This window comes from Capra hircus, chromosome 16 (genome assembly GCF_001704415.2).
Source record: "Capra hircus breed San Clemente chromosome 16, ASM170441v1, whole genome shotgun sequence".
Lineage (NCBI taxonomy): Eukaryota > Metazoa > Chordata > Mammalia > Artiodactyla > Bovidae > Capra > Capra hircus.
The window spans coordinates 8,604,406-8,629,162 of NC_030823.1; positions in this window are offsets into that span (position 1 = coordinate 8,604,406).

Consider the following 24,757-nt stretch of genomic DNA (forward strand, 5'->3'; position numbering starts at 1 on the left):
AAACATGATGCCGTCAACGTGCTGCACTCAATATGCCAGCAAATTTGGAAAACTCAGCAGTAGCCACAGGACTGGAAAAGGTCAGGTTTCATTCCAATCCCAAAGAAAGGCAATGCCAAAGAATGCTCAAACTACCGCACAATTGCACTCATCTCACATACTTGTAAAGTAATGCTCAAAATTCTCCAAGCCAGGCTTCAGCAATATGTGAACCGTGAACTTTCAGATATTCAAGCTGGTTTTAAAAAAGGTAGAGGAACCGGAGATCAAATTGCCAACATCTGCTGGATCATCAAAAAAGCAAGAGAGTTCCAGAAAAACATTGATTTCTGCTTTATTGACTATGCCGAAGCCTTTGACTGTGTGGATCACAATAAACTGTGAAAAATTCTGAAACTAGATAGGAATACCAGACCACCTGACTTGCCTCTTGAGAAACCTATATGCAGGTCAGGAAGCAACAGTTAGAACTGGACATGGAACAACAGACTGGTTTCAAATAGGAAAAGAAGTATGTCAAGGCTGCATATTGTTACTCTGCTTATTTAACTTCTATGCAGAGTACGTCATGAGAAACGCTGGACTGGAAGAAGCACAAACTGGAATCAAGATTTCCAGGAGAAATATCAATAACCTTAGATATGCAGATGATACCACCCTTATGGCAGAAAGTAAAGAGGAACTAAAAAGCCTCTTGATGAAAGTGAAAGAGGAGAGTGAAAAATTTGGCTTTAAGCTCAACATTCAGAAAACGAAGATCATGGCATTTGGTCCCATCACTTCATGGGAAATAGATAGGGAAACAGTGGAAACAGTGTCAGACTTTTTTGGGGTGGGCTCCAAAATCACTGCAGATGGTGATTGCAGCCATGAGATTAAAAGACACTTACTGCTTGGAAGAAAAGTTATGACCAACTTAGATAGAATATTGAAAAGCAGAGACATTACTTTGCTAACAAAGGTCCGTCTAGTCAAGGCTATGGTTTTTCCTGTGGTCATGTATGGAAGTGAGAGTTGGACTGTGAAGAAGGCTGAGTGCTAAAGAATTGATGCTTCTTAACTGTGGTGTTGGAGAAGACTCTCGCGAGTCCCTTGGACTGCAAGGAGATCCAACCGGTCCATTCTGAAGGAGATCAGCCCTGGAATTTTTTTGAAGGGAATGATGCTGAAGCTGAAACTCCAGTACTTTGGCCACCTCATGTGAAGAGTTGACTCTTGGAAAATACTCTGATGCTGGGAGGGATTGGGGGCAGGAGGAGAAGGGGCCGACAGAGGGTGAGATGGCTGGATGGCATCACTGACTCGATGGACGTGAGTCTGAGTGAACTCCTGGAGTTGGTGATGGACAGGGAGGCTGGCATGCTGTAATTCATGGGGTCGCAAAGATTCAGACATGACTGAGCGAATGAACTGAACTGAACAATTAAAAATCAGAAAGAGAAATTAAGGAATCAATCCCATTCACCATTGCATCAAAAATATTTAAATATCTAGGAATAAACTTTCGGAGACAAAAGAACTGTACACAGAAAACTATAAGATACCGATGAAAGAAATCAAAGATGACATAAACAGATGAAGAGATATTCCATGTTCCTGGGTAGGAACAATCAACATTGTGAAAATGACTATACTACCAAATGCCATCTACAAATTCAAAGCAATCCTCATCAAATTACCAATGGCATTCTTCACAGAACCAGAGCCCAAAATTTCACAATTCATATGTAAATGTAAAAGATCCTGAGTAGCCAAAGCATGAAATAAGTCAGAAAGAGAAAGATAAATATTATATTCTAACACATATATACAGAATCTATAAATATATTCTGAAGAAATTTTTTTACAGGGCAGCAATGGAGAAACAGACATAGAGAATAGATTTATAGACATGGGGAGAGGATAGCAAAGGGTGAAATGTATGGAAAGAGTAACGTGTAAACATATTACCATATGTAAAATAGATAGCCAATGGGGATTTTCTGTATGGCTCAGGAAACTCCAACAGGGGTTCTGTATCAACCTAGAGGGGTGGGGTGGGGAGGGAGATGGGAAGGACGTTCAAAAGGTAGGGGGTTATATGTATACCATGGCTGATGCATGTTGAGGTTTGACAGAAAACAAACAAAAAATCTGTAAAGCAATTATCCTTCAATTAATAAATTAAAACATAGTGAAAAAAAGTGGATTACAAGCAGATAAAATTAAGATCTTATTCTCCGAAGCATGCCCAGAATCTTTGAGAAACAACAGATAGACCATTGTGACTGTAGTGGAATAAACTAACGAAAAAGCAGCAGTTAAATCATTCAGAAAATGTGTTGGAGGCCAGGTTATGTGGGGATTTTTGACATTTACAGTCATTTATGGAGGCTTACCGAAATGGAATTGCATCATATTATTTTTAAATATTTTTAATAGAGTGACTCCATCTGCAGTTTTTTTTCTGTTTCTATATTTTATTTTTTTAAAGTATAAATTTATTTATTTTAATTGGAGGCTAATTACTTTACAATAGTGTATTGGTTTTTCCATACATCAACATGTATCCATCTGCAGTTTTAAGAGAACAGTTAAAATATTAAAGCTAAAACTAGTCTTTTCAAATATTCACGTATAGAATATGGACCAGGGTGTTAGCATGGATTTCCACCATAAATTGAGTAATTGAGTATGGGGTTTAAGGTGTACAGTAAGAGAAAGAATAAGGATCCTATAGGAATCTTATATTTTTGTTTGATGGTGTTATTATCAACTGGGAACAAAGGATGACCTTAAGAAAGATAAAGAGAGTATCAAGAGTTTAAAATTAAACACAGTACATTTACTATCTTAATTATTCTGTTATATATAACAGAATAGTTTGTAAATGCTTGCAAAGATTGGCATATATATATATATATATATATATGCCAATAAATATATATCAATATACGCTGGTGTGGCATTATCGACTTGAGTTTGAGTAAACTTGGGGAGATAGTGAAGGACAGGGAAGCCTGGCGGGCTACAGTCCATGCTGTCACACAGAGTCAGACACAATTTAGCAACTGAACATTTCTTTCTCCAATGGGCTTCCCAGGTGGCTCAGTGGTGAAGAATCCACCTGCCAATGCAGGAGCCACATAAGAGGTAGGTTCAATCCCTGGGTCAGGAAGATCTCCTGGAGGAGGATATAGCAACCTATTTCAGTATTCTTGCCAGGATAATCCCAGGGACACAGGAGCCTGGCGGGCTACAGTCCATGGGGTCCCAAAGAGTCAAAGATGACATAGCGGCTAAAACAACAAGATGGTAAGTAATTATTTAAAACTCTTGGGAAGGGAAACATTACCTTAAGAGTAAGTATAAAGAACAGAGAAAGAAGAACTGATGTCTGCTGTGTTTCAGTACTAACATTTGGGGATAAGAGGAGGGAGCAGGCAAGGGGCCACCATTGAGACAGGAAGATGTGTGATTGAGAAAACCTGCTGAACAAAACAGACCAATAAGGAAGAAGTGATGCATTGTTTCAAAATACTAAGAAGTACTTAAACTACCTGGATTGGATCAGGATATGTTTCTGCCACCTGGTAACCTCAGTAGATGATGTGTGTGCAGGTGAAGTTAATCTAATATATGGAGATATGGCTGATGCATATGAATGCCTAGATCTCCTCAGGGAAAATTTATATCCTTTAAAACCTGTATATTTATTTCTTCTTCACAATCTCAAAGATATTTGAATGATTCTGCCTTTCTCTTGGAATATCTACATGGCCTAGTTTGGAATTGTGGATTTAAAAAAAAAAAAAAGGGAGAAAGACAGAGAAAGGAAAAGAAAATTCCTTCCTACAGTGGATATGTTTTCTAATATTTTGAACCATAAAAAATGATTCACTTATAAATACTTGGTTAGTTCAATGACCATTCTCTGTGGGACTAGAAATTATCTTAGGTGCTGATGGTAAATTGATGAGCAAATTTAAGAATAGCTGACCTCAGGGAATACACTAGTGGAGGAGGTGATATTAAGCAAAGAATGACACAGAGATATTTTAAAATATGTAACAGTTTGTAAATATTTGTAAAGATTGGCTTAAAGACAATATGGGAATAAAATCTTTTCTAATGTCAATATAATTCATCATGAAATACTGACTATAAAAAAGTAATCCTCAAGATATAGACTAATTAGCCTTCAGATTCTGAACAGACTTCAAATGATCTAAGTCACCAGAATTGCATGCAAAATCTTGTGAGTGTTTGAACAAGCAATTTCCCTCAGTGATTAGGCTGACAGCTATCATCTATTGCCAAACAGCCCTTTGACCTCAAAAGTTTATGAACAATACCACAGATGAATGATAAAATGCTATTTCAAACAACATGCAGTTTTTCAATAGCCAGATGTTTGGAAGCATGAGGATATATATACATATATGGATGATTGACTAAATTTCCATTTCATATGGATGTTTTGACAGCACATGCTCTGTGTAAGAAATGCAAATTAGCTCATTAGTTTGGGGATAAAGCAATTAATGCTGGAATATGACCAAGTATTAAGATTCAGCGGATGAAAGGAAGATTAAAATTCTCCTTTCTTAGAGGTTGATGGCTTTTGCTTAAGATTTTATAAGGGACATAAGAGAATAGTAAGTTCAGTAGGATTTAATTACATTCCCACTTTCTTCAAAATTTATATTAAATATTAAAGTAGGCACATAAATAGAGACTAACAAATTGATAAATATACTCTTTATAGCTATGGAAATTATGTAATAATATACAGTTTTCAAAAGTATAGAGCAGAAAAGAACTTGCAGCTCTGTTTAGCTTTGTTTCTCACTCCTATCCCCATTTTAGCAATGGGCAAACATGGTCTCTTCATTAACTTGCTACAAATATTTATTACTTGCCTGATGTATATATGTCAGATGCTAGGAGAGAGGACAAAAGTGTAGGTTCAGTGTCTCTTCTAAATTTAGTAGCTGGCGATTCCTCCTTGAGTACTTTTAAACATTGTAACTTACACAGGTAACAAAGGTCCATCTAGTCAAGGCTATGGTTTTTCCAGTAGTCATGTATGGATGTGAGAATTGGACTATAAAGAAGGCTGAGAGTCTAACAATTTTTGCTATTGAACTCTGGTGATATTGAAGAGTGTTGAGAGTCCCTTGGACTGCAAGGAAATCCAACCAGTCCATCCTAAAGGAAATCAGCCCTGAATGTTTGTTGGAAGGACTGATGCTGAAGCTGAAACTCCAATACTATGGCCACCTGATGTGAAGAACTGACTCATTAGAAAAGACCCTTACGCTGAGAAAGATTGAAGGTAGGAGGAGAAGGGGACGACACAGGATCAGAGGGTTGGATGGCATCACTGACTCAATGTACGTGAGTTTGAGTAAACTCTGGGTGTTGGTGATGGACAGGGAGGCCTGACATGCTGCAGTCCATGGTGTTGCAAAGAGTCAGACATGGGTGAGCAACTGAACTGAACTGATCTTATACAGAAGTTCCAGCTTTGGAGAAGGAAGTATTTTAAGATATTCCTCAATCAGAGAATATCTTAAGAATATCTTCAGTCTGCTCAGTGTGCCTTCATGATTGAATGTTACAGACATTTCTAAATCCATGTGTCTCATTCTTCAAAGATTTAAATATATTTCCATTAAATAAAAATGTATGTTTCTGCTCTTCAGCCAAACTTAGTCTTTAAATTTTTTTGAATAAGTTTTTCTCTATCACCATTTGATATGTGTGTGTGTTGTTTGAATTCTTCCTTTTATTATGGTTCAGTATGAATTACAGCTGATAGGTGGTCACAAAAGCTCATGCAACAAGTTCAACAAAACTAATGGAGATAAGATAGATATTAATACTTTATCAAAAGATCTGGCCAGTTAATCTTTCTCTGAAACTATCTTATTTGTTCTGTATAAAAATCAGACTCATTAGTTATATATGTTTTAAAAAATAATTGACAATATTTTTATCGCTAATGAATTATGGTCTTTACTCATGATGTAAAAACAAAACAGAACAAAATGCACATGGAACATTGACTTAGAACCTTAATTATGAGGGAGAACTCTATTCTGTCACCTCTTCACCCTCCAGACAAAGGACTTTACTTCTCTAGTCTCAGGAAAAATTTCACTGAAATTTCCCATGTAACAATCAGTTAAACCTCATCATTTAACTTAAACTTCACAAATTATAGAAAACTCTGAAAAAACTGAGTGATATATTTTCTTCTTTTTTTTTTTTTACAGAAAAAGTCACTTTGTATTATCTTCTAGGTGATATTCAAGGACAACAAGCAAGAAAGCAGTTATAGTACAGTGACCAAAGATCTAGTCCTTTCAGCCAGTTCAGGAAAAAAAAAAAAAAATTATCAATACTTTTGTGCAAAAAATAGGCCAAATAGTATACATTATGCCCTTTATCTGATTGAATACATTTTTATTCAGTTATCTAGAATAAATATACATTTAAACTTTTTTTCAAACAGAAACATCATCTAATAAAATATTACTTATGTCTTAGATATTTTACTTACAAACATTATAATCACTCAGTTAGTGCATTAATAGGAATTTCACTGCAATTATGTTTAACATTGTAAGGATAACTTAAATCCCAAATACCTGTTTATGTACCACTGGAGATTTCCAGAAATTCTGACATAAACTCATAAGGGAAACAGATGAGAACTTACACACTGAGCAATACATTTTCAAGAAGATATATAGTGAAAAATCTGGCCTTGAGGTTGCTGAATTTTTTAACATCAAATCTTTTAAAATTCTGGATTTGCAATAGGACTCAAAATCTGGTGGAGGCAGAACTTGATTGATGCTTTAATTATGAGTGACTTGAAAAAAATTTTTTTAATGTAAGGATAATCAACATTCAGAAAACGAAGATCATGGCATCTGGTCCCATCACTTCATGGGAAATAGATGGGGAAACAGTAGAAACAGTGTCAGACTTTATTTTGGGGGTCTCCAAAATCACTGCAGATGGTGACTGCAGCCATGAAATTAAAAGACGCTTACTCCTTGGAAGAAAAGTTATGACCAACCTAGATAATATATTCAAAAGCAGAGACATTACTTTGCCGACTAAAGTCTGTCTAGTCAAGGCTATGGTTTTTCCTGTGGTCATGTATGGAAGTGAGAGTTGGACTGTGAAGAAGGCTGAGCGCCCGAAGAATTGATGCTTTTGAACTGTGGTGTTGGAGAAGATTCTTGAGAGTCCCTTGGACTGCAAGGAGATCCAACCTGTCCATTCTGAAGGAGATCAGCCCTGGGATTTCTTTGGAAGGAATGATGCTGAAGCTGAAACTCCAGTACTTTGGCCACCTCATGCAAAGATTTGACTCACTGGAAAAGACTCTGATGCTGGGAGGGATTGGGGCCAGGAGGACAAGGGGATGACAGAGAATGAGATGGCTGGATGGCATCACTGACTCGATGGACATGAGTCTGAGCGAACTCCGGGAGATGGTGATGGACAGGGAGGCCTGGCGTGCTGCGATTCATGGGGTCGCAAAGAGTCAGACACGACTGAGCAACTGAACTGAAATGAACTGAACTGAGTCCACATTTTGCAAATGACAATGGAAAGAGATATCAATTGCATTTTTGTTACTCTAAGAACAGGTAATTTTCCACCCTGTATGTAGTTTTTACTTGGATTGGCATATTACACAAAATATATTACAGTGTTATACAGAACAATCATGTAGATCTCTGTTATGGAGAAAGCTTCTAGAGGATTATCAGTAGTAAGAACTTTTAGTTGTCTGTGTGAAACTCTAACCTCATAAACTACCTTCTTCATATGATATCCTTTATCTGTTTTGGTTGTTCCTTATATTCTATTTGGCTATGATATTCTACAGAGAAAAACTCACAACTATTTTCAAATAATAAAATTAAAGCCTAAAAATAATATTTGTAGAGAGATTTGAAATTATCAATCATATAAATGTTTTCATTTTTAGTTATTAGCTGATAACAATAAATGTATCAACAATCAAGATGCTTTCGGATTAAAATGCTCATGCCTATTTGAGAAGAAGAAGACAAGTATAATAATATATGTAAGTTTGTAATGTGAACATTTTACATTATAAGTATCTGACTCCTGTTTAGATTTCAAGGGTTAAATTGGAGAGAAAAAATAATGAGTTATAGAAAGTATAATAAATAGACAATTTTCTTTTTAAAGTGAGGGAGAAAATCAGACAGAGGTTTGCCTCAGAGTGAAGGTAGTAAAAAGTATTGTAATTTTAAAGGTTAGTAGGTCCTCTTATGATAGAGAGCTGAAGACATACCAAAAAATATTATCAAATACCAACTATCACAGTTAAAATTTTCTTAAAGACTCAATCTTTCATATCTGAGCAGTTCTGTAATAAAAGATACATCACATATGTATAAAAGACATGTATATATACAAAAGATATGTAACATATATGTGTATATATATAACATGTAACATATACAAAAGATATTCATACATATATATGAAAGATGTTACATATATATGTAACATATCTTTTGTTAAATGTTATCTTATAGGTTTACATTTTAAAATTAATTTATAATTGAAAATCTGTCCATGATGTAACAATGGAATAAAATTATGAAGTGTTGGAACAAACCTTGGGCAGAGTCAAATCGATGTAAAAGTCATCATTTTTGCTGCTCAAGTTCTAATATGAATCTCACAAATGAATAATTCTTAAACTACTATTGATTCTTCCCTATCATGATAATTGGAGAAGGATAAACAGCCTTCAGATGATAACCTACATGAGTTTAGGATACGGTCAGTGCCTGTTCTCAGGACCATGACTTTCTATGGTAATAGAAATAGAAATTCTATGGTAATATAGCAATTCATAATACAGACTTACATAGTAAGTGATCTCTGAACATTACAGTCTAGATTCTTGAAAACTCTAACAATTTGACTATGATGATACACATTTAAGATTCAGGTTTGAATAAATGTTTTTTAGAGATTCAGAAACGACAACACACAATAGTACTCTAGACATAATACACCTTATTTTCTAGTTGAGGGTACTGGAGTCTAGGAAATTGAATACATTGCATGAGAAATGTCAAACGTTTTTAGAATTAGAGAATTAATCCCAAATTTCCTGTCTCTTATCCTGGGACACCTTGTTGAATCTTTTTGCTAAATTTTTAATTAAAGTAATTTTTATTTTAGATAGAAAATGATTAAGATAAAAGTAAACATCAGATAAGCGAGCAATGAGTATGTAATCCTTCCTGTTACATCACCAAGTAGGCAAAACAAAGAACAGTGGGACAGTGATTTTCCCATTTATTTATTCATTTATTCAGTCACCGAGAAAACCACTAAGGAAATGTTAGTCTTATTCAGAACACTAGACTGAAAGACTGCAATAAAAATGGCTAAGTTGTATGTACTTCATGATGGATCTCTTCAAGGAGCCTATGTAGGTTTCAGTGGTTCCATGAGGCAATACATTTTTAAGTTCAAACATTAGTATTTCCAGCTGAATCATTTAGAATCATTTCAAATTGTCAAAAAGCCAATCTTAGTCCTGAGATGACTCTTAGTTTAAAGATTGTCTCATGTGATAAAACTAAGGCATTGTCCTCAACTTCACACACCCACATAATATATGCATGAACACCATATAAACACACACATATATACATCACACACATAAATACTGGGTCATATTAGAATCAGTAAAAAGGAGTATCATTCTACCTAATTTACAAATTTAATCACTATATCTGTAACCTACCAACTTCCTAAATGTAGCACTACTATGTATAGGATGAGGTTTTATGGACATATAAGTAAATTTTAATTGTATCAAGTTTCCCTTTACTATCAATTTTATTAATGAAACATCTTTACCAAGTTTTCCATTTGAATTTATCAATGGAAGTGCTTTTGTTTGTTTGTTTCTTTCAGATTTTACAACTTACTTTTAACATTAGCATATTTTCAGGAAAGTGACTAAGTTTGCTACCAGTTATTATGAGTTTCTATAATAATATCAAACATTGTTTATTAATAATGCAATATACACAGCAAAAATACATCTTCAAGGGAAATTCAGTATATTAATAAAAATAATAGTATACATTAAAACAAAACAAAAACCAACCTGATAACATGAAATTTTGTTCAAAAGTTTATATGTTTAAGTATAAAAAAGGGTTGGTTAAGATCATAAATTCAAGTTGCTATTTTATTTAAAATAATCAAAATAAGCCCAGAGTCATAACACACAACTTAATAAGCTATTTCAAACCCACCTATCTGACTAGTTAGTATATATTCTGGTTTTATATTTTGTTTTTAAATTAAGTTTTAGTAGCTAGGAGAGAAGGGATTTGCATTTTCCATTTTCCTCCATTTTTTTGTGTTAATTTCTTTCTTTAAAAGTGATCCACATGGACACTAAATTCAGAGGTCCAAAAAGCAGTAACATTTTAATGGTGGCATGGTATATTTTTCATAGATGCATACTACAATCAGTCCCCTACATGTGAACCTTCAAGTTGTAAACTTTCAAAAATATGAATGTGTGTTTGCATGTCCAACCGTGACTTGTCTGGCACACATTGTCATATGCATGCATCCTTTACAAGAAGTTGTGCTTTTGAGCACTTTGTCATACAGTACTGTATAGAGTACAGTAATAAGGTATCTTTATTTCAAGCACAAGATGTCCAGAAGCAAGTATAAAAGAAGTAGCTAGTACTGCCAAGAAGCACCAGCTGCTGTACGGTACTACTGTACTTTTTAAGATATCATACTGTAAAATTAAAATGTTTATTTTTAACTGTTTTTATGTCTTATTTGTTTGGAGAAGTCTTATAAACCAGTTACAGTACAGTACTATATGACCAGTTGTGTTAGTTGAATACCTATGCTAACTTTGCTGGACTTATGAACAAATTGGACTTGTGAATATGCTCTCAGAATGGGACTCTGTATGCAGGGGACTTACTGTATATAAAACAGCAAAAATGTTTTCTTTTAGTACTAATTGACAGAGATCAAATTGCCAGCATCTGCTGGATCATGGAAAAAGCAAGAGAGTTCCAGAAAAACATCTATTTCTGCTTTATTGACTATGCCGAAGCCTTTGACTGTGTGGATCACAATAAACTGTGGACAATTCTGAAAGAGATGGGAATACCAAACCACCTGACCTGACTCTTGAGAAACCTGTATGCAGGTCAGGAAGCAACAGTTAGAGCTGGACATGGAACAACAGACTGCTTCCAAACAGGAAAAGGAGTACATCAAGGGTGTATATTGTCACTCTGATTATTTAACTTCTATGCAGAGTACATCATGAGAAATGCTGGGCTGGAAGAAGCACAAGCTGGAATCAGGATTGCCGGGAGAAATATCAATAACCTCAGGTATGCACATGACACCACCCTTATGACAGAAAGTGAAGAGGAACTAAAAAGCCTCTTGATGAAAGTGAAAGTGGAAAGTGAAAACGTTGGCTTAAAGCTCAACATTCAGAAAACAAAGATCATGGCATCTGGTCCCATCATTTCATGGGAAATAGATGGGGAAACAATGGAAACAGCATCAGAATTTATTTTTCTGGGATCCAAAATCACTGCAGATGGTGACTGCAGCCATGAAATTAAAAGACACTTACTCCTTGGAAGAAAAGGAGACATCACTTTGCCAACAAAGGTCCATCTAGTCAAAGCTATGGTTTTTCCAGTAATCATGTATGGATGTGTAAGTTGAACCATAGCAAAAGCTGAGTACCAAAGAATTGATGCTTTTGAACTATGATGCTGGATAAGATTCTTGAGAGTTCCTTGGATTGCAAGATCCAACCAGTCTAGGCTAAAGGTAATCAGTCCTGAATATTCATTGGAATGACTGATGCTGATGCTAAAACTCCAATACTTTGGCCAGGCCTCCCTGTCCATCACCAACTCCCAGAGTTCACTCAGACTCACGTCCATCGAGTCAGTGATGCCATCCAGCCATCTCACCCTCAATTTTTCGGCGCTCAGCTTTCTTCACAGTTCGACTCTTAGATCCTTACATGACCACAGGAAAAACCATAGCCTTGACTAGATGGACTTTTGTTGGAAAAGTGTTGTCTCCACTTTTTAATATGCTGTCTAGGCTGGTCATAATTTTTCTTCCAAGGAGTAAGCGTCTGTTAATTTAATGGCTGCAATCACCATCTACAGTGATTTTGGAGCTACCCAAAATAAAGTCTGTCACTGTTTCCACTGTTTCCCCATCTGTTTGCCATGAAGTGATGGGACCAGATGCCATGATCTTCGTTTTCTGAGTGTTAGTTTTGAGCCACAGTTTTCACTCTCCTCTTTCCCTTTCATCAAGAGGCTCTTTAGTTCTTCTTCGCTTTCTGCCATAAGGGTGGTGTCATCTGCATATCTGAGGTTATTGATATTTCTCTTGGCAATCTTGATCCCAGCTTGTGCTTCATCCAGTCCAGCATTTCTCATGATGTACTCTGCATATAAGTTAAATAAGCAGTGTGCAATATACAGCCTTGATATACTCCTTCCCCAATTTGGAAACAGTCTGTTGTTCCATGTCCAGTTCTAACAGTTGTTTGTTGAACTGCATACAGATTTCTCAGGAGGCAGGTCAGGTGGTCTAGTATTCCAATCTCTTTAAAAATTTTCCATAGTTTATTGTGATCCACACAGTCAAAGGATTTAGCATAGGCAATAAAGCAGAAGTTGATGTTTTTCTGGAACTCTCTTGGTTTTTTGATGATCCAATGGATGTTGGCAATTTGATCTCTAGTTCCTCTGCCTTCACAAAATCCAGCTTGAACATTGGAAGTTCAAGGTTCATGTACGGTTGAAGCCTGGCTTGGAGAATTTTGATCATTATTTTGCTAGCATTTGAGATGAGTCTAATTGTGCAGTAGTTTGAACATTTTTTGTCATGGCCCTTCTTTGGGATTGTAATGAAAACTGACCTTTTCCAGTCCTTTGGCCACTGCTGAGTTTTCCAAAAATGTTGGCACATTGAATGCAGCACTTTCACAGCATCATATTTTAGGATTTGAAATAGCTCCACTGGAATTCCATCACCTCCAGTAGCTTTGTTTATAGTGACTCTTCTTAAGCCCCACCTGACTTCACATTCCAGGATATCTGGGTCTAGGTGAGTGATCACACCATCATGATTATCTGGGTCATGAAGTTCTTTTTTGTATAGTTCTGTGTATTCTTGCCACCTCTTCTGAGTTGTCACCTCAGACCTGTTAAAAAGGCTAGAAGATAAAATATCATCAAGATGATAAAAGATGTGGAGAATAGGAACCTTTAGGCCTTGTTTGTGGGAGTGCAAGTTGGTTTAGCAGTTATGGAAAATGATATGGGTATTTCTTTAAAAATAATGGCCCAGTTGGGCTTCCCATGTGGTTCTAGTGGTAAAGAACCTACCTGCCAATGCAGGAGGTGCAGGAGGCACAGGTATAATCCCTGGGTTTGGAAGATTCCCTGGAGGTGGACATAGCAACACACAATAGTATTCCTGCCTAGAGAATCCCATGGATAGAGGAGGCTGGAAGTCTGTATAGTTGCAAAGAGTAGTACATGACTGAAGCAACTTAGCATGCACACATATGACCCAGTGGAGATGTTATAGAAGGGAATAAACTTGCATTAGAAGATGAATGTTCTGAGGATCTAATGATAACATGGTGATTGTAGTCAACAATGCTATATTACATATTTCACCACTGCTAAGAGACTAAATCTTAAGTGTTCTCACAACAAAAAAAGAAATGGTAATAATGTGATATTATAGAACTTCCAGGTGGCACAGTGGTAAAGAATCTACCTGCCAATGCAGGAAACTTGGGTTCAATCCCTGGGTCGAGAAAGAATCCCTAGAGTAGGAAATGGCAACCTGATCCAGTATTCTTGCTTGGAAAATTCCATGGACAGAGAAGCCTGGTGACCTACAGTCCATGGGGTCACAAAGTCCGTGGGACACCACCGAACACACACACACAGAAGTGTTAGCTACCACTATGGTGATAATCATACTTCAATATACAAATATGTCAGAACAACATATTTTGCACCTTAAACTTATACAATGTAAAATGCATTTATATCTCAATAAAAGTTACATAACATGCATAAAATGCATTCTTTTATTTCATCACAAAAGAAATCTACCTACTCGATATAAGAATCAGTTCAGTTCAGTCGCTCAGTCATGTCTGACTCTTTGCGACCCCATGAATCGCAGCACGCCAGTCCTCCCTGTCCATCACCAACTCCCAGAGTTCACTCAGACTCAGTCCATCAAGTCAGTGATGCCATCCAGCCATCTCATCCTCTGTCGTCCCCTTTTCCTCCTGCCCCCAATCCCTCCCAGCATCAGAGTCTTTTCCAATGAATCAACTCTTCGCGTGAAGTGGCCAAAGTACTGGAGTTTCAGCTTTAGCATCATTCCTTCCAAAGAAATCCCAGGGCTGATCTCCTTCAGAATAGCAAATAATTTTTTCCAAACTGAAATGTAGGTAAAATTAAATAAAAAACACTTATATGAACATGAAATACAAAACTCACATTTATATTTAGCCACTAGTTGATTTCCACTAACTTCTGTATTGTCAGTTTCCTCCAAAAATTCATGGTTCACATCAACAATAGCAATACATATAGAAATTATTAGAAAAGGGAGGTAAATATGTGAGACAAAGACCAGTCTTGGAAAAGCTGGCCAGCCAGTAAAAATAAAAGTTTTATTTTACTTTTAAATAAAATAAGATAAAAAAGCAATTAAAAAGAGTTGCTTCTGATGTCATCCCTTCCTCCTTCACTATGGCCTCAAAGTTTCTACTCAATGTCCTCTATTCCTTGAAAAGGAACCAAACCTTACATTTATAACTTTAATAGTTGAATAGTAGAGAGTGTCCTTTTTACCTCCTGTTATTAACAATATGGTAGATATCTTTCTACTACTTTAGTTTATTAAAAATATGTAATGCAAGTATTTATTAACATTAAAACATTAACCTAGAGTTAGCATTAGGGATTTAGATCTTGAAGTTTCTTTTCATTTCCAAGTTAGTCTGTCAAATATGGATGAGGCATTTTATTGTTGTAAATGCAAATGCTTGTTCTGTATGGTACATAAAAGGTCAAAGTAATTTATATCTGCTTCTACAAAACATTTTACTTCAAAGAGATCCCTTGATTAATATTTTATTCAAATAGATTTATTTCATAAATTTTGTTCTTTGGAACTTTGCCCTTTCAAGTTTAACTGGCTCTAAGAAATTGCATTCTGCGATTTCTCCTGAAATAGCAAAATGTCAGGGGAGGGTGGCTGTCAATGTGATCATAAAACCTGACGAGTTCCGACACATCTCAGATGAGCATCCAGGCTCACATGTGATTATCAGCTTTGAATTAAACATCTGACATTTCATCAATTCTTAGCCCCAAATACATTGTATCATGCTTTGCTCTATTTAGGTATCTATTATACAAAATATGCTTTTTCAGTTTAAAGCAGTAGCAAATAGCTTGATTTTGAATGAGCATACTAAATATGATAAATTATTAATAAAATGCAGAATTTTAAATATACATTTTTGATAGATTTGCTGTTTTTAAAATTCTAAGTAAATTGTTATAGTGTTCCTGTTTGTTTGTGATGTGCCATATGTTTGGACTCAAAGTGCCTCTATTGTTTAAGGAAATAAGCAGTATAACTAGAAGAAAGAGTAAAAAAAAAAAATAAGATGATTATGACACACTAAATTCACAATATAGTTGAATCACTCATCCAATGTTACCAATTAGGAAATTGAGGCTCATATGGGGTATTTTCAAAGGTAAAGTTTTCACTGAAAGTTTATATGCAATAATAATTATTAATATCACAAGCAGCATCAATATGAAAACGATGATGTTAACTACTCTTTGTTGAAACATTATATCGAAGGAAGGTTTTCATGCGCATTTCATACTCCTCCAATGAACCAAGCAAGTAGGTATAATTATTTGTAGAGTAATATTATAGCCTACATAATATATGACCTACATCATATGACCAGTTGAATGGATTCTTTTGAATTGACTCAAGATCCCAAGGTCTTAATCAGTACAAGAAGATCTTTTATCATATCGACAAACATGATACATAATATGAGAGATAAGTTTCCGAAAACTCCCCTACATATTTGGGAATATAATATTTTCTGAGATCAATAAATATAGGAGAACTCTTTAACCACTAGATGTTTTTAGAAAACAAAGTTCATTAAAATAAAGTTAAAATGAGATCAGGAAAACATTCAAATACAATATGACTTCAGCTTTTGTATATGAAAAGGTAGCTGGATAGCAGCTTTATAATCTTATTTTTTAAACTTAATTTTACACTTAATTTACATAAAGACAATTATGCAGAATGCATAAAACATAAAAAGAACAATTTAAAACAACCCCAGTAAGACATGGCACAGTGTGTCACGATCTCAGAGAAAAGACAAGTGAAATGAAATGAGCCAGATTCTTAGACCCATGTTCCCTCATTTGTGGCAGGGGCATAGGAGACTGATAGAAATCAGAACCTTAGAAAACATGGTCTGTGAGATAATTATTAAATTCTCTCTGCAAGAATATCCAGAGTCTGTGCCAGCAATCAAACTGAATGACTGGTTTGGAACTTTGGCTAGGAAACAGCACCAAAGAACATAAAGCCAAATTGAAAAAAGATTATATACACGGAATCATAAGTGATACTGATAAGGAAAGGCATCAAATAGGATCACTAATATAGTAACTACAATTAATATATTAAAGGAAATGAACCCAAATGAGTTTTACCCAGAGAACTTGAATATATTTTAAAAAGAACATCCTATAAGTGAAAAATAAAATAGCTAAACGTAAGTATTATAGAGATGAGATTAAAGAGCAGAATAGATACAACAGAGAATTGGTACAGTAGAAATTATATCAGTACATCATACCTGAATTAAAGCATAAATAGGGAACTGTTATTATAAAATATAGAAAATGGGCCAAACAATTATGCAACACAATGGGAAAGTAGAGTATATACGTAATTTAAGCTATAGAAGAACAGACCTGTGCAGAGAAATTTCTAAAGCAGTTGAAGGAGATCAAGCTACACATTCAAAAGGCTCTATGAAGCCCAAACTTGAAAATACAATAAACATAACCTAGCAAGCAGCTGAACATCAAAGACACACGAAAAGTACTAACGACTGTCAGGTGGAAAAATACATATTCCTGTAAAGAAACAGTTAAGATTAACTATTGATTTCTTGATAGAAAACACAAACACAAAACAACGGCACCATTTAGTGCTGAAATGAAATAATTCTCACCCTAGAATTATGTATCCAGTGAATTTTTTGTTTTATTAATTTCAGATCAGTACAGTTCAGTTGCTCATCCATGTCTGACTCAGGACTGCAGCACGCCAGGCTTCCTTGTCCATCACAAACTCCCAGAGCTTGCTCAAACTCATGTCCATTGAGTCGGTTATGCCATCCAACCATCTCATCTTCTGCCATCCCCTTCTCCTCCTGACTTCAGTCTTTCCCAGCATCAGGGTCTTTTCCATTGATTCAGTTATTTGCCAAAGTATTGGAGTTTCAGCTTCAGCATCAGTCATTCCAATGAATATTCAGGACTGATTTCCTTTACACTAGACTGGTTGAATTTCCTTGCAGTCCAAGGGACTCTCAAGTCTTCTCCAACACCACAGTTCAAAATCATCAATTCTTTGGTGCTCAGCTCTCTTTATGGTCCAACTCTCACATCCATTCATGACCACTGGAAAAACCATAGCTTTGACTAGATGGACCTTTGTCGGCAAAGTAATGTCTCTGCTTTTTAATATGCTGTCTAGGTTGGTCATAGTTTTTCTTCCAAGGAGTAAGTGTCTTTTAATTTTATGGCTGCAATCACCATCTGCAGTGATTTTGGAGCCCCTCCAAATAAAGCCTGTCACTCTTTCCCTTGTTCCCCCATCTATTTGCCATGAAGTGATGGGACTGGATGACATAATCTTAGTTTTCTGAATGTTGAGTTTTAAGCTAACTTTTCACTCTCCTCTTTTGCTTTCATCAAGAGACTCTTTAGTTCTTCTTTGCTTTCTGCGATAAGGATGGTGTCATCTGCATATCTGAGGTTATTGATATTTCCCCTGGTAATCTTAATTCCACTTTGTGCTTCATCCAGCCCAGCATTTTGCATGATGGACTCCGCATATAGGTGACAATATACAGCCTTGACATACTCCTTTCCCAATTAGGACCCAGTCTATTGTTCCATGACTAGTTCTAACTGTTGCTTCTTGCCCTGCATACAGATTTCTTAAGAGGCAAGTAAGGTGGTCTGATATTCCCATCTCTTGAATAATTTTCCACAGTTTGTTGTGATCCACACAGTCAAAGGCTTTGCTGTAGTCAATAAACCAGAAGTAGATATTTTTCCTGGAATTCTATTGCTTTTTCTTTGATCCAGCAGATGTTGGCAATTTGATCCTAGTTCCTATGCCCTTTCTAAATTCAGCTTGAACATCTGGAAGTTCACAGTTCATGTACTGTTGAAGCCTGGCTTGGAGAATTTTGAGCATTACTTTGCTAGTGTGTGAGATGACAGCAATTATGTGGTAGTTTAGCATTGCCTTTCTTTGAGATTGGAATGAAAACTGACTTTTTCCAGTCCTGTAGCCACTGCTGAGTTTTCCAAAAATGCTGGCATATTGAATGCAACACTTTCACAGTATCATCTTTTAGGATTTGAAATAGCTCCACTGGAATTCCATAACCTCCATTAGCTTTGTTCATAGTGATGCTTCCTAAGACTCACTTGATTTGACATTCCAGGATATCTGGCTCTAGGTGAGTGATCACACCATCATGGTTTTCCGGGTATGAAAATCTTTTTTTGTATACTTCTGTGCATTCTTTCCTCAAGCCCATCTTTGCATGAAATATTCCCTTGGTATCTATAATTTTCTAGAAGAGATCTCTAGTCTTTCCCATTCTATTGTTTTCTTCTGTTTCTTTACATTGATCGCTGAGGAAGGCTTTCTTATCTCCCCATGTGAGTCCTTGTAACTGTGCATTCCAATGGTAATATCTATCTTTTCTCTTCTTTTCTCAGCTATTTTTAAGGCCTCCTCAGGCAACCATTTGCCTTTTTGCATTTATTTTTCTTGGGATGATCTTAATCCCTGCCTCCTATACAATGTCACAAACCTCCATCCATAGTTCTTCAGCCACTCTGTCTATCAGATGTAATCCCTTGAATCTATTTGCTAAGTTATTAACTTAGAAAATTGAAAATAAAATAATGTCTGACAGAAGCTGAAACTGAAAGAAATACTAAAGTAAAGCAAGATTAATTATGTTAAATGACTTGCACAAATACAAGAATGAAGGAAAAGCATGAGAAAATATTATGACAGTGGATATTAAGGAATATTCAATTTTAAAATAAAAACTTTTGGAGATTGAAATATGGGGAATGGGGTAAATAAAGGTTAAGTTGTATAAAATATTTATTTTGTTTTCTTAGAAATAGTAAAAGTACATATTTAAGATTGACTACAAGTAGGGTAATCATTCTAATCACTAAGGAAAGCACTGTGAAAATATTAATGAACTTTAATAACAAATTAAAAGTAAATATCTCAACAAAATACTTAATAATAAAACAGCAAATAAGACAAAAAGAGACATAAAGAAAATAAAGTTTAACTGGGACAGATAGAAGAAACTATACTAACCATAAATAAATTCAGTGGAAATAGTTTTGAAAAATGATCACAGAAATAAAAATAAAAACACTGAAAGCAAATGAAACTCCAATTAGACTGCTCTGAAGAGATATTCTTCAAATAGAAGAATACCAGAAATTTAAAAAGTCAACATGTCTGCTCAGTTGTGTCTGACTCTTCCCAACCAAGTGGACTATAGCCCATCAGACTAAACTGTCCATGGGATTATCCCAGCAGAATACTGAAGTGGGTTGCCATTTCTTCCTTCAGGAACTATTCCAGACCCAGGGATTAAACCCACACCACCTGCATTGCAGGTGAATTCTTTACAACTGTGCCACTAGGTACACTATATGTATGCAAATATACACATCCACACAGATGACTAAGACAAAACTACCAAATAAAAGTGTAGCTTTCAGTTCAGTTGCTCAGTCATGTCTGACTCATTGTCACCCCGTGATCTGCAGCATGCCAGGCTTCCCTGTCCATTGCCAACTCCTGGATCTTGCTTAAACTCATGGTCATCAAGTTGGTGATGTCATCCAACCATCTCATCCTCTGTCATCCCTTTATCCTCCTATCTTCAATCTTTCCCAGAAAACAATGAGTCAGTTCCTCATAAAACGTGGCCAAAGTATTGGAGCTTCAACTTCAGCATCAGTCCTTCCAATGAACATTCAGGACTGATTTCCTTTAGGATTGTCTGGTTTGTTCTCCTTGCTGTCCAAGGGACTCTCAAGAGTCTTCTCCAACACCACAGTTCAAAAGCATCAATTCTTCGGCGCTCAGCCTTCTTCACAGTCCAACTCTCACATCCATATATGACTACTGGAAAAAACAGAGCTTTGACTACATGGACACTTGTCAGTAAACTAATGTCTCTGCTTTTTAATATGCTGTCTAGTTTTATCTTTGCTTTACTTCCAGGGAGTAAGCATTTTTTGTTTTGTTTTGTTTTGTTTTTAAATTTCAGCTTGAACAGTAGTTCTGAACATATTGCAGATGTTAATTAAAAAAAAAATCATACTTTCAGAAATTAACAGGATGACTTCCCAATTGTGTGGACTCAGACATCAAAATAAAAGACACTTAAAATAGAGTGTCTTCTGTTTTTTTACTGAGCACACTATTTAGGAATGAAAATTTTATTGTTTGTCACTAAGTCGTGGCTGCAGTCACTATCTGCAGTGATTTTGAAGACCAAGAAAGTAGTCTGTCACTGTATCCATTGTTTCCCTATCTGTTTGCCACAAAGTGATGGGAACAAATGCCATGATCTTCATTTTTTGAATGTTGAGTTTAAAGCCAGCTTTCTCACTCTTCTCTTTCACTTTCATCAAGAGGCCTTTAGTTCCTCTTTGCTTTCTACCATAAGGGTGGTGTCATCTGCGTATAAGATTATTAATATTTCTCCCCCAATCTTCATTCCAGCCTGAGTTTCATCCAGTCTAGCATTTCACATGATGTACTCTGCATAGAAGTTAAATATGCAAGGTGACAATATGCAGCCTTGACAATATTCCTTTTCCCAATTTCGAACCAGTCCTTCCTTTGCAGCTTTAATAAAGTGTAGCTTTATTAATGTGTGAAAAGAAACCATGGGTTTCCCAGGTGGCTCATTGGTAAAGAATCTGCCTGGCAGTGTAGAAAATGCGGGTTGGATCCCTGGGTTGGGACTTCGCTGGAGTAGGTAATTGTAACCTACTTCATTATTCTTACCTGAAAAAAGTCCCATGAACAGAGGAGTTTGGCTGGTTATACTCCATGGAGTTTCAAAGTGTCAGACATGACTGAATAACTGAGTACAACAAAAATAAACTCTAAAATAAATAGTGGCATAATCTGAGAAGAACAGGTAACAAGATCTGCATCCAGTTTATCTGGATGAGAATAAGAGAAAACCAGAGAATCAAGGTGTTAGGTTAGAATAAATTAAAAATGGAGTCTTTAATTAATGAACAGTGATATGGATAAAGCAACTTATGGGGTAAAATCAGATCAGTTGTGTTTGTGATGCCTCTTAAACATAAAGGACACATATCTAGTTAGAATTTGGATACTCATTTTGGAGTTCAGCAAAGAGACTAGGGTTTGAGGTTTAAAATTGGGAATGATCAACACCTACATACTATTTAAGTCACAAGACTAGAAATTGTCAAAGGGACAACTATAGATAGAAAAGAGGAGAAATGTAAGACCTAAGAGCTCCTGAATCCTTTAAGTTTGAAAGTTTGGGTGCATATCCAGAATTAGCAAAGGAGAAAGGGAAAAACCAGTGAGACAAAAAGAAGACCCACCTTTAGAAGTCTACTGGCAAGTTTGCTAAGGAAGAAGTATTCAACTATGTCAAGAATTTGTCAATACTTCATGTGTTGAGAGAACCACTGAATATAGTGGTGTGGTAGCTATTGCCAGAAACAGCTGAGCATTGATTCTAGCCAGATTATAGCATTCCTTAAAGATAATCTGGCTTTTGTTCTCAGAAATTCTATTTCCTGAGTTGAAATGTGTGACATATTCTACTGTGACAAATATACTTCATATAGTCAGAATGAAATCCTCCATTTACAAAGATTTTCTTAGATTAAATGAAATACACACAAAGAGCATGTTAAATGAGGAGGGCAGAAAGAACAAAACAGGATACTTTGAAAATCATCTCTATACTTACTAGCACTGAACATCAGTCTTATGGGCTTCATGGATGTCTGAAAAGGAGCTCAGGTTGTGGTTGACAATCTTCAGCAACTCATTGTGCACCTGAGAAGTGACTCCCATCCTCCATGTGGACTGGTAACTATGTCCTTACAACACCGGGTCCATTGTCTCACCTAAGAAATTCCTTGACACTTAACGCCCATGTAAATAGCCTTCTGTTTGTAAAGTGAAACTTCCACCAGTATGATTGTCTGTTGTTGGCTATGTATCTTTGAAAGCGGAGGCATTTCTGAACACTGCCTTTAGGATGGCCACACAGTGATCACAAAATATCTCATTTGAATAATGAATCACAGACTCTAAAAATCCTTTTAAAATTTCCTTTGGGCCAATAAACAAAGAATGGACCAACCAACTAATGAACAAAAAACATTTAAAAAAGAAAAAAGAACAAAAAGTCAAGGACTGTCAGTGAGTGAGAATGTGGCTTTACATATGTAACTGAAGAGTTTGCCTCAGTGGAATTTGAAAAACCAAGCATGGAGTAATTTCCACACCAGAGTCTGAGGGTATCACTCTGCCCGTTATTCACTCTATTGACCCTGTAGGTAGGTATTTTGCCCTGTGTGTCCTGTTGCTGATGATCAAAGACTTGAAATGAAATTTAACAGCTGTGTTTATACTAATTAGTACCTTAAATTCTATCATAAATTCATTTGACACTTGTCAGAATAACTTGTATAATCATAGTTCAACATATGTAATTTTACATATAATTATAATACTTTCTTTTCCATTAAAATGTCTTACAAATGAAGAACAGAAATCTAGTTCATGATGTGCAAATTAATATGTTTCCTTCTCTTCCTTCACTGTATCCAACTGAAACAATTGACAGGATATAGAACTATTTACAGAGTATCATGCAAGTTAGGAGATGTTATTATGACAAATTAATCTAAGACACAGAAATCAGATTAATATGAAAGGATAAAGATATTAGGCATCTTTCAAAGATATACAAGCAAAAGTCAGGACAACAAAAAATCAAGATTCCACAGCAGAAGTTTTGAATATCTGTACAATCAGGTGCTAATAAACCTGGAAAAAAAACAATGGAATATAGGTCTTCAGTACAGTTATTAAATTACTCTGTCACAACTACTCCAGTTCCTGGTTTTCAGTTGCTTGACTTCAGTTTTTGTTCTAACACTGAAGCCCGAAGCGAGATGACTGAAAATTCTGCCACAGCAGATGAAAGAGTGCCCCTAAGTGATGTGTGATTTCCTTGACCAGCGAACTCAAACCCAGGAAAGAAGCTTCCCATATATTCAAAAAAATATATATATATACTTCTTGGCCTCATACTTATCTTTAAGTCCTTCTTTCCAGTAGCCACAGAACTACAATTGGTACATACGCGTGTACATATCAATTCACCTCTTACTCCACGCATGCATGTGTACTTACTCGCTTCAGTCGTGTCTGACTCTGTGTGACATTATAGACTGGAGCCCACCAGGCTCCTCTGCTCATGGGATTCTCCAGGCAAGCATACTGGAGTGGATAGACAGTCCCTTCAGAAAGGGGATCTTTCTGACCCAGGGCTAGAACCTGGGCCTTCTGCTTTGCAGGCAGATTTTTTAACCTTCCAAACTACTAGGGAAATAAACCCCAATAGTAAGAAAACAGGTCTAAAAATTAATTAATTCAATTTCTAACTAAAATATAAACATTCAAAGAAAGTGAATGGGAAAATTTAAGACAAGTAATCAGATGACAAACAAAAGTCTGTAGATGGTAAAAGAAAGATAGTGTTTAAGCTTAATAAAATGAAAATACAATTGGGATTAATGCTTAAAGATCAGTTCAGTTCAGTTCAGTTCAGTTCAGTCGCTCAGTTGTGTCCGATTCTTTGCGACCCCATGAACTGCAGCACACCAGGCCTCCCTGTCCATCAACAACTCCCGGAGTTCACTCAAACTCACGTCCATCAAGTCAGTGATGCCATCCAGCCATCTCATCCTCTGCTGTCCCCTTCTCCTCCTGCCCCCAATCCCTCCCAGCATCAGAGTCTTTTCCAATGAGTCAGCCCTTCGCATGAGGTGGCCAAAGTACTGGAGTTTCAGCTTCAGCATCATTCCCTCCAAAGAAATCCCAGGGCTGATCTCCTTCAGAATGACTGGTTGGATCTCCTGGCAGTCCAAGGGACTCTCAAGAGTTTCCTCCAACACCACAGTTCAAAAGCATCAATTCTTCAGCACTCAACTTT